The 15,573-nt window shown below is 44.8% G+C and overlaps 1 protein-coding gene across 8 annotated transcripts in view; it reads left to right on the top strand.

Moving 5' to 3' along the window:
• The first annotated feature begins 676 nt into the window (after nucleotides 1-676).
• pxylp1 (2-phosphoxylose phosphatase 1) overlaps nucleotides 677-15,573 on the top strand; it is a 200,469-nt gene continuing 185,572 nt past the window's right edge. For 7 of the 8 annotated variants that reach the window (XM_067995428.1, XM_067995425.1, XM_067995427.1 and 4 more), the window contains exons 1-2: nucleotides 677-763; nucleotides 14,965-15,107. The gene's annotated coding sequence lies outside the window, so the exon portion shown is untranslated. The remainder of the gene's footprint in view (nucleotides 764-14,964; nucleotides 15,108-15,573) is intronic. The other variant, XM_067995426.1, reaches the window with a different exon arrangement.

The raw sequence follows: 15,573 nt of genomic DNA, 5'->3' as shown, positions 1-15,573 counted from the left end.
GCCCCTATTTTGCATAGGTACGATTGGACCCATTTGGTGGGTCATTTTAAAAAAATGACTTCCTGAACAGTCCCCTTGCTTAGGTTCCAGTCGGAACAGTGGCCACGATCTGGGGAGGGACCTGGGCAACTCCCCAATTTACAGCTATTTTTAAATGTCCTGATGGATGAGTCATCCTGAATTGCTCTTGCATGTTTCAGAGTCACCAAGTTCAGGAGCAACATCAGCAAAGCCTGACAGCATCGCTTTTGCCTGCATGTTTGTTGGGAAAATAGTGCCATGTAGTGGAGAAAGGAGGGATTAAATAAAAATATATCCTTTAAAATTAAACTAATTAAGCTATAGTATTAAACATTTAAAGTAAGGAACAGCAGAAATGATAGGATAAAATTATACAAAATCATCTTACACTTTTCTGATAAGGGTAAAAATATATGTTGAAGCCACGTCAGCATAATATTTGCAGTGTAGGCACTTAGAAAGTGACTTGAAAATGATGGCTTCATAGCAATTTGCATGTGAATAAACTATTATATGCTGCTAAGGCATCCTTTCTACTTGTGATAACTTTGCACCAGATGCCTGTATAACCTGTACTTCTACATATGCATATATTGACTCCGTTCAGAAGACCAGAATCTTTGTGTTTGAATTAGTTAATCAATAACAACTGCCAGAGGCGGCTTGTCTCACCTGGAATCTTGTGCGTGCACACACGAGCAGGGACTCGGTGTCGGCAGCAGTTCGAGCCTCTGGTGTAAATGTAAGTTGTAAATATTCTTAGAGTGTACTTTTACAAAATACTTTAATATCTGAATAACTCACACCAGCCCGATCCCCGAAACCTTTCCCAAAGTGTTGCTGAGCCTGGCTCTCCAAAGCCCAGCTTTACCAACGACAATTTAATGGACCAGCTGGTCTTTCCCTGCCCGTCATTTTCTTATATTCTTCACGGGGGCAACCAACAAGGCGCAGGACTTATCGCTACAAAATTTACCCCCAAGGCTACATTGGCGTAAAGCTCGGCCCTCCCAGCGCACGGCCTGCTTCCACTGACCAGTTTCAGCTCCACATTCAGGGTTAAAGTCGGTCGGGGTTGAACTTTTCCCTTCCCACCGAGCAGCCCCGAGTTCCTCCACAGGAAAGGCCGATGATAGGGTTCACATCAAGCTCAGTTTGGTTCAGGAGGGGCGGGTGGTTAAGGTTCGTTCGACTCGGTTTCAGGGTTGGGATTAATTTAGTTTGATTGAAAGGAAACGTTTGATTGCGGAGGTGGGAGTGTCCGGGACGGATTGACTAGAGAGAGTGGCCGATCTGTTGTGTGTTAATGACGCCTCCACCAACCTTGTCTTCTTTGGCTGAGCAGGGTTCATCTTCTCCCTCTCGCCCCCCTGATTGCTGCAGACCCTATTATACATTATCAAAGGGTTTGAATGATGAATGAAACGTATATGTCCATCTGTCCTCCACCATTCGACCCCACTTCAAGAATTTGAAAAAAAAAATGACCACGACTGGTAATGGTCACTGTACTTTAGACAACCCCGAGCAGCAAAAAAAGTACAAAAACAGTCTGGTGATATACTCCAGTTGGCTTTTTCTACAAAGTTTTAGTAGCTTTTTTTTAAAAAAAAGCCCAATTTTGGATGTAAGGGTTTGAAAGAAAACAACTGCTGAATAAGGTAGTTCGACAAACATAATGAACAGTTTATAAGGTTGGTGGTGGGATTGCACAGGAAAGGCCCGTTGCCATGGTAACACGCTGGTTTGGTTAGGCGTGTCGAGCCTGCCAAAAAGGTCACCAGCCGCCATTGAAACTCCACTGTAAAAATAATGTAAGTAGGACAATATGTCCAGCATATTATATCTGGAATAACTGAGAAGAAAGAAAGACGGAGAGCGACCATTGAAAAGTAATGTAAACCGAGTGTTGGATCACTGGAGTTCACTACTAAGTGAAAAGAGGAAACCTGCCCTCTAGCAGTGCTTGCTGCAACTGTCATTTGTCCCGTCTGAGTAATATCCGTCATTCAGTACTGGAAGGAAGTGATATTACAGTGCACAAGTTCACAGTGAAATTATATGAAAAAATAGTAAATTAGCAGATGATTGTAAACACCAGCACTGTAGTTCTTTGCACACATTTCACTAGTGTAAATCTGGTTAGGTTTACTCACCTTTTTGAATGAAGTGGAGATGCCGGTGATGGACTGGGGTTGCGTCCCGTGTTAAGACTAACACGGGACGCAACCAACAGAGTATCCTTCATCATCCAGTACTTCCCCGGAGCGTAGAAACTATGCCATGTTCTCCGCAGCCTTCAACATGTCATCGATGACGACGAACACCTCGCTAAGGCCATCCCCAAACCTCCACTACTTGCCTTCAAACAGCCACCCAACCTCAAACAGACCATCGTTCACAGCAAATTACCTAGCTTTCAGGAGAAGAGAGTCCACGACACCACACAACCCTGCCACGGCAACCTCTGCAAGACATGCCAGATCATCGACACAGACACCACCATCACACGAGAGGACACCACCCACCAGGTACATGGTTCATACTCCTGTGACTCGGCCAACGTTGTCTACCTCATACGTTGCAGGAAAGGATGCCCCGGAGCATGGTACATTGGTGAGACCATGCAGACACTGCGACAACGGATGAACGGACACCGCGCAACAATCGTCAGACAGGAGGGTTCCCTCCCAGTCGGGGAACACTTCAGCAGTCAAGGACATTCAGCCACCAATCTTCGGGTAAGCGTTCTCCAAGGCGGCCTTCGAGACACACAACAACGCAAAATCGTCGAGCAGAAATTGATAGCCAAGTTCTGCACCCATGAGGACGGCCTCAACCGGGATCTTGGGTTCATGTCACGCTACACGTAACCCCACCAGCGAAAAAAAGTTATCTGTTTTTAACACAATGGATCATTCTCTGTCTTTCTCTTCCTTTCGGATGTTTCTCTCTCTCTCTGTCTGTCTTTTGTTCTGGCCGTTTGTGTATTCGGTGGTCCTGTAGGTAACATCACTCTGTCTGAACACTTTGATTGCCTTGACAACGGGCAGTTGGAAAGATTATCTGTAATCACCAGGTATTGTTCTCTGACTATAAATGCGGTAACCTTCCATGGAATCCCACACTCGCTCACCTGACGAAGGAGAAAGCCTCTGAAAGCTTGTGATTTTCAAATAAAACAGTTGGACTATAACCTGGTGTTGTAAGATTCCTTACATTTTTGAATGAACATCAAGTCTACACAATTAGCATTTTTAAAAACTAATATGCACTTTATATTATCCAATACAGAAACACAGGCACCTCCAATGATTTAGTGGGTACACTGTGATACTGAGCCACTCACCCCAGGAAGGTCGCATCTTCCATCCCTGGTCTTTGCTGAATTAGCTGATTTCAGTTGGGGTTCTATTGAGGGTGCCAGAATTGGTCTAAGTGTACCCGGGCAATTGAGTGGGAGGATGGGGCAAGATCAGCCTGGGTTTTGCTTCTAATGACTATCTAATGACTCCTATTGGAAAGCTGTATGTATGGATGTTGGACGAGAACAGGATTGAATTTGGTTGTAAAGTTTCACAATTGAATAGTTCACTACCACTCACTGTCTAAACTTACCCATGTGAGAGCTTAGTGAGGTACTGGAGGAATGCTGGTATCTGCGGAACCGTAATTCCCACCCCCTTGCCACATCACTGATTTCTTGGGAGGGGGGAGAGAAAGATGACTTGGGAAAATATTTTTTCTCGCTCTCTTTTAGTCCCCTTCCTCATAGATCATGTCCCAGCTCAGAGGATTGGCAGGCAATCTGTTTCCATTATTTGCTTATCCTACCCTTGCTCTTTAGCTGTTGTTAGGAAGCATGAGAAAGCAGACTAAGTTGATTCTTTCTTCCAGTTTCCTTCCCTATGAGATAAGAATTCCAGGGTCTTTATTTAGAACTAGCAAGGTATCAAGTCACAATATTTTATATTCAATAGATAAATAACCAGAGAAAAAAGACAGAATTCAGCTTCATTTTGCCCTTTAGATTAGTTTAAGGCACATTCATTTATTCAAGATACAATAAAAACAGAATTAGGTCATTGGTCCTCCACCCACTCTGAATCACAGCACAAAACTATGATTTGCCACAAATTTGCAATCTCACTTGGAAAGTTCACAAGAATGGCTGTTATGGAAGTGAAAAAATTCACACTAATGCAGCAGGCGATTGTCTTCTGAGGTTGGGATTAAGATATATTGTTGCGACACAGCAGATGAATATACGAACATACGAGAAAGGACAGGAAAAGACCAGCTGGCTAAATTTTTGGCCAATTTAGGAAAAACTCTGGGAAATTCCTCTCTGACTGCTGCAGGTTCTTAAACAAGCTCCAAGAGACCACTATCCCCGTCACCCAACCTACCTTCTACAACTCGAGATTTTTTCCACTTGCAGGAACTCATCCAGCTCTCTGTTGAATGCTTGTGAATCCACCCTCCCTGCATGTTCTGGCAATTTGTTCCATAGGTTGACTGCTTACAGTGAAAAGTAGAACCTCCTGGCGTATAATCTAACTCTGTCCTTTCCTAACTTCTCACTTTGCTGTTTTATCTAACTTGGAAGTATATGATGCTGAGATTAGTGCCTAAAGTTTTCAATTGGGTGAAGGTTCAAATGGAAGTTGGACAGTGATAGAAGAGCTTTTACATGACTATTGGTACACTGATTCAGCTTGTAATTTGGAGTCAGTTTTATTATCATAATGGAGCGAACTCCCAGCATTGCAAATGACGAGCTCACTTGTTACATGGTAGGAAAGTGGGTACTACTGAAGGATTTAATTTCCTGCAGCAGATTAAAGACGCAGTCCTCATTTGTGGCTTTTCAAGGCAGCAAGATTCTGCGGTGGCTCACAATGTCTGGAAGGAGCTCAGCAGCACAGAGAGCACTCTTTTTTCAGATGAGGATGTAGAAATTTTGCTGCTGGAAATGAGGCATAGGAGGGATGCTCTGAAATGCAACACAGCAGGATCCCCAGGTGAGCAGCACAACAAGAATGGTAGGAGATGCTTACCAGTATAAATGCCATGAACTCAGTACTGCGCACCTGGAGCTAATGCTGGAAGAAGTTTAATAGCCTTGCCAGGTGAGCCAAGATAGGACACCCCACTCTCAACTTCCATGAATTCAGCATATTAAGAATCCATGGCAATTGTAATTACTTTCCCCTCACACGGACTTCAGTAACTTTCAGTGATATTCATGAATGTCCATTATGCTGCAAGGTACGCATAGCACCACCAGCCTTTTCTTAGAACTATTCTTTCACTACATTCTTACATGCATTCTGCATGAAGTTATCCTCCCGTAGAAGATGTCATCATATCGCACTGTTGGCTGCATGCTGACATTTGGGTACCGCTGTATATCATCATGACCGTTGCAACCTCTCACTTCTAATCTGGCTACAGAAGACAACTTATAAGAAAGAAAGTGAACATGCACAGGAAGTGGACCCCCTAACATTCAACTGTAATCCTGTATGAGGAAGAGCAAATCCATGGCACCATGGGGGACTCGACTGCACAGGGGGCACAAGAAAATGTAGAAATGCAGTTGTTATAGGGAATTCGATAGTCATGGGGATAGACAGGCGTTCCTGCAACTGCCAACGAATCCCACAGGTTGTGTTGCCTCCCTGGTGCCAGGGTAGAGGACATCACTGAGAGGGTGCATAACATTTTGAAAGAGGAAGGGGAACAGCCAGAAGTCATGGTCCATGTGGGAACCAATGACATAGGAAGGAAAAGGGTTGAGGTTCTGCAGTCAGAATTTCAGGAGCTAGGGAGGAAATTAAAAAGGAAGACCTCAAAGGTAGTAATCTCTGGATTACTCCTAGTGCCATGTGCTAATGAGTATAGGAATAGTAGGATAAAACAGGTTAATGCGTGGCTGGAGAAATGGTGGAGGTGGGAGGGCTTCAGATTCCTGGGGCATTGAGACCAGTTCTGGGGCAGGAGGGACCTGTGCAAGCCGGACGGGTTGCACCTCAACAGAGCTGGGACCAATGTCCTCGTGGGGAGGTTAACTAGTGCTGCGGGGAGGGTTTAAACTAATTTGGCAGCGGGATGGGCACCAGAATGAAACATTAGGAAGGAGAAACAAGGTGCACAGAAGACTGGGAGAGACAAATAGCACTAGAGTATAGAATAGTTCAGAAATAGGAGGGATCAAACATGGGCAAATGTGAGGCAGTCTAATATGAGTTTGGAGTGCATGCGTGTAAATGCAGGTAGCGTGGTAAATAAGGCTGGTGAGCTGCAGGCACAAGTCACCACATAGGGCTCTGATATAGTGGCAACAACAGAAACCTGGCTCAAAGAAGGGGAGGATTGGGTAATTAATATTCTTGGCTACAAGGTATGCAGGAAAGATATGGAAGGGAAGGAAAGAAAAGATGCGGGGGTGGCAGTATTGATCAAAGAAACTATTCTAGCACTTGAAAGGGATGATGTAGTTGAGGGGTCAAAGACAGAATCTATTTGGTTGGAATTAAGGAACAATAGAGGAACTAGTATGCTACTGGGTGTATATTATAGGTTACCAAATAGTGGAAAGGAGCTAGAAGAGCAAATTTGCAGGCAAATTACAGAAAGATGCAAGAACTATAGAGCAGTGATAATGGAGGACTTCAATTATCCCAATATAGACTGGGATAGTAACAAAGTAAAGGGCAAAGAGAGAGAGGAATTCCTGAAATGTATACAAGAGAACCTTCTTGATCAGTGTGTTTCCAGCTCAACGAGGAAAGAAGCAATGGAGTATGTTTCAGTGGGGGAGGATTTGAGGAACAGTGATTATAATACCATTAGGTTTAGAATAGTTATGGAAAAGGACAAGGAATAATCAAACATAAAAATACTTAATTGGAGGAGGGCTAATTTCAGTGAGTTAAAAAGGGATCTTGCCCAGGTGGATTGGAATCAAAAATTGGTAGGCAATACAGTAACTGAACAATGGGAGGCCTTCAAGGAGGAGGTGGTTCAGGTTCAGAGTAGACACATTTCCATGAGGGGGAAAGGAAAGACACCGAAAGCTAGAGTTTCCTGTATGACTAAAGATATAGAGATTAAAATGAAACAAAAAAAGGAGACTTAGGACAAATTTAAGGTTCATAGTACAGTAGAGAACCAAGCTAAATACAGAAAGTACAGAGGAAATGTAAAAAAGGGAATAAGAGGGGCAGAGAGTATGAGAATAGATTAGCGGCGAACATAAAAGGGAACCAAAAGTCTTTTATAAACATATAAATCGTAAAAGGGTAGTCAAAGGAAGGGTGGGGCCGATTAGGGACAAAAAGGAGATTTTCTTGTGGAGGCAGAGGGCATAGCTGAGGTACTAAATGAATACTTCACATTGGTCTTCACTAGAGAAAAGGATGCCGCCAATGTAGCACTAAAGGAGGAGGTAGTAGTGATATTGGATAGGATACAAATAGATAAAGAGGAGGTACTTAAAAGGTTGGCAGTACTCAAAGTAGAAAAGTCATCCCGTTCAGATGGGATGCACCCTCGGTTACTGAGGGAAGTAAGGGTAGAAATTGCAGAGGCTCTGGCCATAATCTTCCAATCCTCCTTTGATATTGTGGGGGGGGGGGGGGTGTTGCCAGAGGACTGGAGGATTGCAAATTTTACACCCTTGTTCAAAAAAGGGGAGAGGGATAAACCTGGTAATTACAGGCCAGCCAGCCTAACGTCAGTGGTGGGGAAACTTTTAGAGACAATAATCCAGGACAAAATTAATTGGCACTTGGAAAAATATGGCCTAATAACTGAAAGTCAGCATGGATTTGTTAAAGGCAAATCATGTTTGACTAACTGATTGAGTTCTTTGATGAAGTAATGGAGAGGGTTGATGAGGGTAGTGCGGTTGATATTGTGTGTATGGACTTTCAAAAGGCATTTGATGCAGTACCACGTAATAGACTTGTAAGCAAAACTAAAGCCCATGGGATTAAAGGGACAGTGGCAGCATGGATACAAAATTGGCTAAGGGACAGAAAGCAGACAGTAGTGGTGAAGTTGTTTTTCAGACTGGAGGGAAGTATATAATTCCCCATGGGTCGGTATTAGAACCACTGCTCGTTCTGATATATATTAATGACCTGGACTTGGGTATGGGGGTATAATTTCAAAGTTTGCAGATGACAAGAAACTCGGAAATGTAGTAAACAATGTGGAGGATAGTAACAGACTTCAGGAGGACATAACCAGACTGATAAAAGGGCAGACACATGGTAGATGAAATTTAACGCAGAGAAGTGTGAAGTGATACGATTTGGTAGGAAGAATGAGGAGAGGCAATATAAACAAAATGGTACAATTTTAATGGGGGTATAGGAAAAGAGAGACCTGGGGCTTGTAGGGTATTTTGGGGTTGTTCTCACCCTATTGATCGGTGCAGATATCTGGTCCCCGGTCTAGCCAAGCAACACTTATACCTCACGGATCAGGGGTTCAGGAAAACGGGACTTATACGAACACACCCGGTGATGGATCACGTAGCCGAATAGCACAGAGAACACAGAAACTCGGTGTTTGAATTGAATTGGAATGTTGGTTTTATTATACCGTCAACACAAAGAAGATAACGATAAAAACGGTCTTACACAGTACATTGAGTTACACACACCCACTACAGTACTTTATCCCGCTAAACTAAGAGGTTGGCGGGGACCCTGGAGACACCTATCACACACACACACACACACACACACACACACACGTATGGTCGAGGCTCACCAATCCTTTGCACTTGCAGGTCTGGCTGACCCCAGTTCTCTCACGTAGGGTTCGTTGGTTTTGCTGGAAGCTGCTCTCCTCCCTGGAGAGCTCGGGTGAAAAGAAAAAAAAAGAGCTAGCAGGAACTAAGAGGAATATAGATAGAGAGAGAGAGAGAGAGCTGGAAAAGAGATGAGAGACAGCAAAGGCAAGAGAGCGAACAAGAGAAAGAGGGGTTTCGAGCTTCCACTTATATACCTCTCTCTTACAATGGTCTTTGTCGTTAAATGAGGCACTTCATGTCTGTTTAAACAGTTCTTACAAAGTCCTTAAGAATCTTTGATGGCTTTTGATGGTCTCTCATCATGTTGCAATTGCTTCTCTCGATGGGCCATTCATTCCGATGGTCGAGCACTTGCCACACAAGGCTTCCTTTTCATCCCACGTCCGAGGTGTCGATTGGTTTTGCATCAGAACCGAGGCATAGCCCCGCCATGTCTGGAGCAGATGCCTCTCTCAATGGCCGACTGCCTCTCGAATTAGTGCTGATTGTAGACCACCGCTGTAGGTTTTGCATTAAAACAGAGACATGTCTGAAGCAGTAATTCTCCCACATTCCACTGTGTGTGTTGTTGATTTGTCTGGTGACCTCTCACCTATCCTTCCATCTTAGGATTTTAGTCAATGGCCAAAGTTTTACATACTCAGGGAAAAGGTGGAATTCCCAGAATTCTTACAGGCTGTATGTACACAAATCTTTAAAGGTGGCCGGACAAGTTGAGAAGGCTGTTAAAAAAGCATATTGGATCCTGGGCTTTATTAGTAGAGGCATAGAGTACAAAAGCAAGAAAGTCATGCTAAACCTTTATAAAACGCTGGTTAGGCCTCAGCTGGAGTATTGTGTTCAATCCTGAGCACCACACTTTAGGAAGGATGTCTTTAGGAAGGGACTGGAGAGGCTTGGGTTGTTCTCATTAGAGCAAAGAAGGTTAAGAGGAGATTTGATAAAGGTGATCAAAATCATTTTGATAGAGTAAATAAGGAGAAACTGTTTCCAGTGGTCAATAACCAGAGGACACAGATTAAAGGTGATTGGCAAGAGAACCAGAGGTGACGAGGAAACATTTTCTTACGCAGAGAATTGTTATGATCGGGTATGGTAGCATAGTGGTTATGTTACTGGGTGAGTAATCCAGAGGCCTGGACTAAAATCCAGAGTCATGAGTTCAAATCCCGCCATGGCAGCTGGCGAATTTAAATTCAATTAATTAATTAAATTCAATTAATTAAATAAAAATCTGGAATTAAAATACTAGTATCAGTAATGATGGCCATGAAACTACCGGATTGTCGTAAAAACCCATCTGGTTCACTAATGTCCTTTAGGGAAGGAAACCTGCCGTCCTTACCCGGTCTGGCCTATATGTGACTCCAGACCCACAGCAATGTGGTTGATTCTTAATTGCCCTCTGAAATGGCCTAGCAAGCCACTCAGTTGTAAAATCTCGCTACGAAAAGTCATAATAAGAATAAAACCGGACGGACCACCCGGCATTGGACCACTAGGCACCGGACACGACAACGGCAAAAAAACACCAAGCCCAGTCGACCCTGCAAGGTCCTCCTTACTAACATCTGGGAACTTGTGCCAAAATTGGGAGAGCTGTCCCACAGACTAGTCAAGCAACAGCCTGACATAGCCATACTTACAGAATCATATCTTTCAGCCAACGTCCCAGACTCTTCCATCACCATCCCTGGGTATGTCCTGTCCCACCGGCAGGACAGACCCACCAGAGGTGGCGGTACAGTGATATACAGTCAGGAGGGAGTGGCCCTGGGAGTCCTCAACATTGACTCTGGACCCCATGAAATCTCATGGCATCAGGTCAAACATGGGCAAGGAAACCTCCTGCTGATTACCACCTACCGTCCTCCCTCAGCTGATGAATCAGTCCTCCTCCATGTTGAGCACCACTTGGAGGAAGCACTGAGGGTAGCAAGGGCACAAAATGTACTCTGGGTGGGGGACTTCAATGTCCATCACCAAGAGTGGCTCGGTAGCACCACTACTGACCGAGCTGGCCGAGTCCTGAAGGACATAACTGCTAGACTGGGCCTGCGGCAGGTGGTGAGCGAACCAACACGAGGGAAAAACTTACTTGACCTCGTCCTCACCAATCCACCTGTCACAAATGCATCTGTCCATGACAGTATTGGTAGGAGTGACCACCGCACAGTCCTCGTGGAGATGAAATCCCGTCTTCGCACTGAGGACACCATCCAACGTGTTGTGTGGCACTACCACCGTGCTAAATGGGATAGATTCAGAACAGATCTCGCAGCTCAAAACTGGGCATCCATGAGGCGCTGTGGGCCATCAGCAGCAGCAGAATTGTATTCCAGCACAATCTGTAACCTCATGGCCCGGCATATTCCTCACTCCACCATTACCAACAAGCCAGGGGATCAACCCTGGTTCAATGAGGAGTGCAGAAGAGCATGCCAGGAGCAGCACCAGGCGTACCTAAAAATGAGGTACCAACCTGGTGAAGCGACAACTCAGGACTACATGCATGCTAAACAGCGGAAGCAACATGCTATAGACAGAGCTAAGCGATTCCACAACCAACGGATCAGATCAAAGCTCTGCAGTCCTGCCACATCCAGTTGTGAATGGTGGTGGACAATTAAACAACTAACGGGAGGAGGAGGCTCTGCAAACATCCCCATTCTCAATGATGGCGGAGTCCAGCACGTGAGTGCAAAAGACAAGGCTGAAGCGTTTGCAACCATCTTCAGCCAGAAGTGCCGAGTGGATGATCCATCTCAGCCTCCTCCCGATATCCCCACCATCACGGAAGCCAGTCTTCGGCCAATTCGATTCACTCCACGTGATATCAAGAAACGGCTGAGTGCACTGGATACAGCAAAGGCTATGGGCCCCGACAACATCCCAGCTGTAGTGCTGAAGACTTGTGCTCCAGAACTAGCTGCGCCCCTGGCCAAGCTGTTCCAGTACAGCTACAACACTGGCATCTACCCGACAATGTGGAAAATTGCCCAGGTATGTCCTGTCCACAAAAAGCAGGACAAATCCAATCCGGCCAATTACCGCCCCATCAGTCTACTCTCAATCATCAGCAAAGTGATGGAAGGTGTCGTCGACAGTGCTATCAAGCGGCACTTACTCACCAATAACCTGCTCACCGATGCTCAGTTTGGGTTCCGCCAGGACCACTCGGCTCCAGACCTCATTACAGCCTTGGTCCAAACATGGACAAAAGAGCTGAATTCCAGAGGTGAGGTGAGAGTGACTGCCCTTGACATCAAGGCAGCATTTGACCGAGTGTGGGACCAAGGAGCCCTAGTAAAATTGAAGTCAATGGGAATCAGGGGGAAAACTCTCCAGTGGCTGGAGTCATACCTAGCACAAAGGAAGATGGTAGTGGTTGTTGCAGGCCAATCATCTCAGCCCCAGGGCATTGCTGCAGGAGTTCCTGAGGGCAGTGTCCTCGGCCCAACCATCTTCAGCTGCTTCATCAATGACCTTCCCTCCATCATAAGGTCAGAAATGGGGATATTCGCTGATGATTGCACAGTGTTCAGTTCCATTCGCAACCCCTCAGATAATGAAGCAGTCCGAGCCCGCATGCAGCAAGACCTGGACAACATCCAGGCTTGGGCTCATAAGTGGCAAGTAACATTCGCGCCAGATAAGTGCCAGACAATGACCATCTCCAACAAGAGAGAGTCTAACCACCTCCCCTTGACATTCAACGGCATTACCATCGCCGAATCCCCCACCATCAACATCCTGGGGGTCACCATTGACCAGAAACTGAACTGGACCAGCCATATAAATACTGTGGCTACGAGAGCAGGTCAGAGGCTGGGTATTCTGCGGCGAGTGACTCACCTCCTGACTCCCCAAAGCCTTTCCACCATCTACAAGGCACAAGTCAGGAGTGTGATGGAATACTCTCCACTTGCCTGGATGAGTGCAGCTCCAACAACACTCAAGAAGCTCGACACCATCCAAGATAAAGCAGCCCGCTTGATTGGCACCCCATCCACCACCCTAAACATTCACTCCCTTCACCACCGGCGCACTGTGGCTGCAGTGTGCACCATCCACAGGATGCACTGCAGCAACTCGCCAAGGCTTCTTCGACAGCACCTCCCAAACCCGCGACCTCTACCACCTAGAACGACAAGGGCAGCAGGCGCATGGGAACAACACCACCTGCACGTTCCCCTCCAAGTCACACACCATCCCGACTTGGAAATATATCGCCGTTCCTTCATTGTCGCTGGGTCAAAATCCTGGAACTCCGTTCCTAACAGCACTGTGGGAGAACTGTCACCACACGGACTGCAGCGATTCAAGAAGGCGGCTCACCACCACCTTCTCGAGGGCAATTAGGGATGGGCAATAAATGCTGGCCTCGCCAGCGACGCCCACATCCCGTGAACGAATAAAAAAAAAAGAATGCACTGCCTGAAAACGTGGTGGAAGCAGATTCAATAGTAACTTTCAAAAAGGAATTGGATAAATAGTTAAAGGGGAAAAATTTACAGGGGAATGGGATTAATTAGATAGCTCCTTCACAGGCATGATGGGCCAAATGGTCTTCTTCTGTGCTGTAACATACTATGATGTATGATATGAAATCCTGGCAAGAGAGGCCATAGAGAGGGCTGGATATTGCACAACTGGCTCCAGCTCAGGGTTTATGGTAACTTTCAGCTATTCTCTCATTCAATCATTGTTGATAAAACATATACTGAAGCAGTTTGCCATCTTTCTACTGCAAGCTATATGTGAAAGCAAAAGAACATGCATTTATGCTGTGCATTTCATGACTTTAGGACATTCTAAAGCATTTCACAACCAATGAATTACTTTTCCAGTTTTCATTTTCGTAATGAAGGGAAACACGACAGTCAGTTTGCACAAAGGAAGTTCCCACCAACAGCAGTGAGATGAATGACCAGATAATCTATTTCCGGTGACGTTGGTTGCGGGATAAATGTTGTCCAGGACATAGAGCGAACTCCCTGCTCTTCTTCAAATAGTATCATGGGATTTTTTAGGTCCATTCGAGAGGGAAGATGGGGCATCAGTTTAACATCTGACCTGAAAGATGGCACCTCTGACACCCCAAAGTATTTTAATCTTACGCAGCCCACTCAGTGGTTGTGCCATTTGGATTCAGCCCCCTGCATAAAAATTCGGATACCCCTGGTTTGGAGCACCTACAGCAAACAGAACTTTCACAATGACAACTGCAGGTGAGCCCATTATTGATGAGTAAAACAGTGTCACAGTGGAGAATTTTCTCACTCAAGCTCCGGTTTGTGGTCATTTGCAGTTCTTTTCCGACATCTACGGTGCTGATGCAGTATCGACCCGAGTTTATACTGCCTGGCTGCATTTGGAATTCTCTCGCCCAGATGAGAGCTCCACGCACACACAGAGCTTCCCTACCAGTTGTTAAATTTTAAATGCATCGAGAACATGGACAGTAGCACCTGAGCACTTCAGAGGATGCCTTGTACACTTTTTAAACCAGGAGTTATGCTCCACGTGGTGTCAGACCCAAATAGTGTGAGACTTCCAGGAAACTTCTTTGCAGCTGTCCTAAAGTTATAGTATATACCAATCTTATAAACATCAACAAGATTTTTTTAATGAACTGTAAAACATCAATTTGGCTCTATGAGAAAGAGTCATAATTGGTTGTGAGATCACATCAGAAAATAACATAAGAAAAGGCTATTCAGGCCATCAGTGGTCATCCCTCTCGTAACCTAATTCTTCCAATATAGCACCCAGCTGCATTTTGAATGTCCCTAATGTTTTTGGCTCCACCACCCCTCTTAGCAGATTATTACAAACATTTACCACTGATGGTAGTGAATATTATGGAAAGTAATGAGAAGATAACTTCAAGTCTTTATTTAATAAAAAGGAATGAAGGATTGTTTTTCTTGTGTTGTTTGAATTATTGAGAGCTTACAGAAACAAAAGCATGTACTAAATCCAAATACCTGTACAAAAAATGTTTATCATTTCATTTATGGTGAGGATGCACCATGCAGTTATGTCTTTTCATTGCAGTTCTAAATTACCATAAATAAAAGTAACATTTAAATGTGGGTATCATCCTGTAGGTGGTGTGTATGCAACAGGACTATGAACAGGATCTACCAATAAAAGCATTGAAAAGTATCAAAGACCAATGCTGCATTATTTTACTGCTTTGGCATCCTGACATGTAGGGTGCAGGTGTGACGAGGACCTCACTAGAAGCACGGTAATGCAACTTTATTAACTTCTTTCTAAAAAGTTTTTCCAACCAATTTACTTCACTGCTCTCTTATAGCTGCTTACTCTTACTAGAATACAGTTTCACAGTGGGCATTCTTCATGTGGGCTATCCTTTCTTAGAAGGCATCACATCCATGTCTAATCCTGGCTTTGCCCAAAGCCTGCACTTTGCACTATAGGTCACTACATAAGTGACTGTGATCAGGAACACTGGCTAGTTTTCCCCCTCCCTAGCCCAGCAGTGCTGAGGACAATTGTAGCAACCTAACCGCTGCCCCAACTCAAATTAGCTAACGCAGGACAGACCAGCAATTGAAACTGGGATCTTCTGGTAGTAAACAGGAGCTAAATGAACTGATCTTATTGGCAGTGTTAATATGATTTCAAACACTTGATTTAAAAAATACTTGGGAGGCTCCAGGTTAGATCGGCAGTCTGTGCTGAGTTAACTG

This window comes from Heptranchias perlo, chromosome 13 (assembly GCF_035084215.1).
Source record: "Heptranchias perlo isolate sHepPer1 chromosome 13, sHepPer1.hap1, whole genome shotgun sequence".
Lineage (NCBI taxonomy): Eukaryota > Metazoa > Chordata > Chondrichthyes > Hexanchiformes > Hexanchidae > Heptranchias > Heptranchias perlo.
Note: the sequence above shows the minus strand (reverse complement) of the source record. Positions and strands in the feature narration are given on the sequence as shown.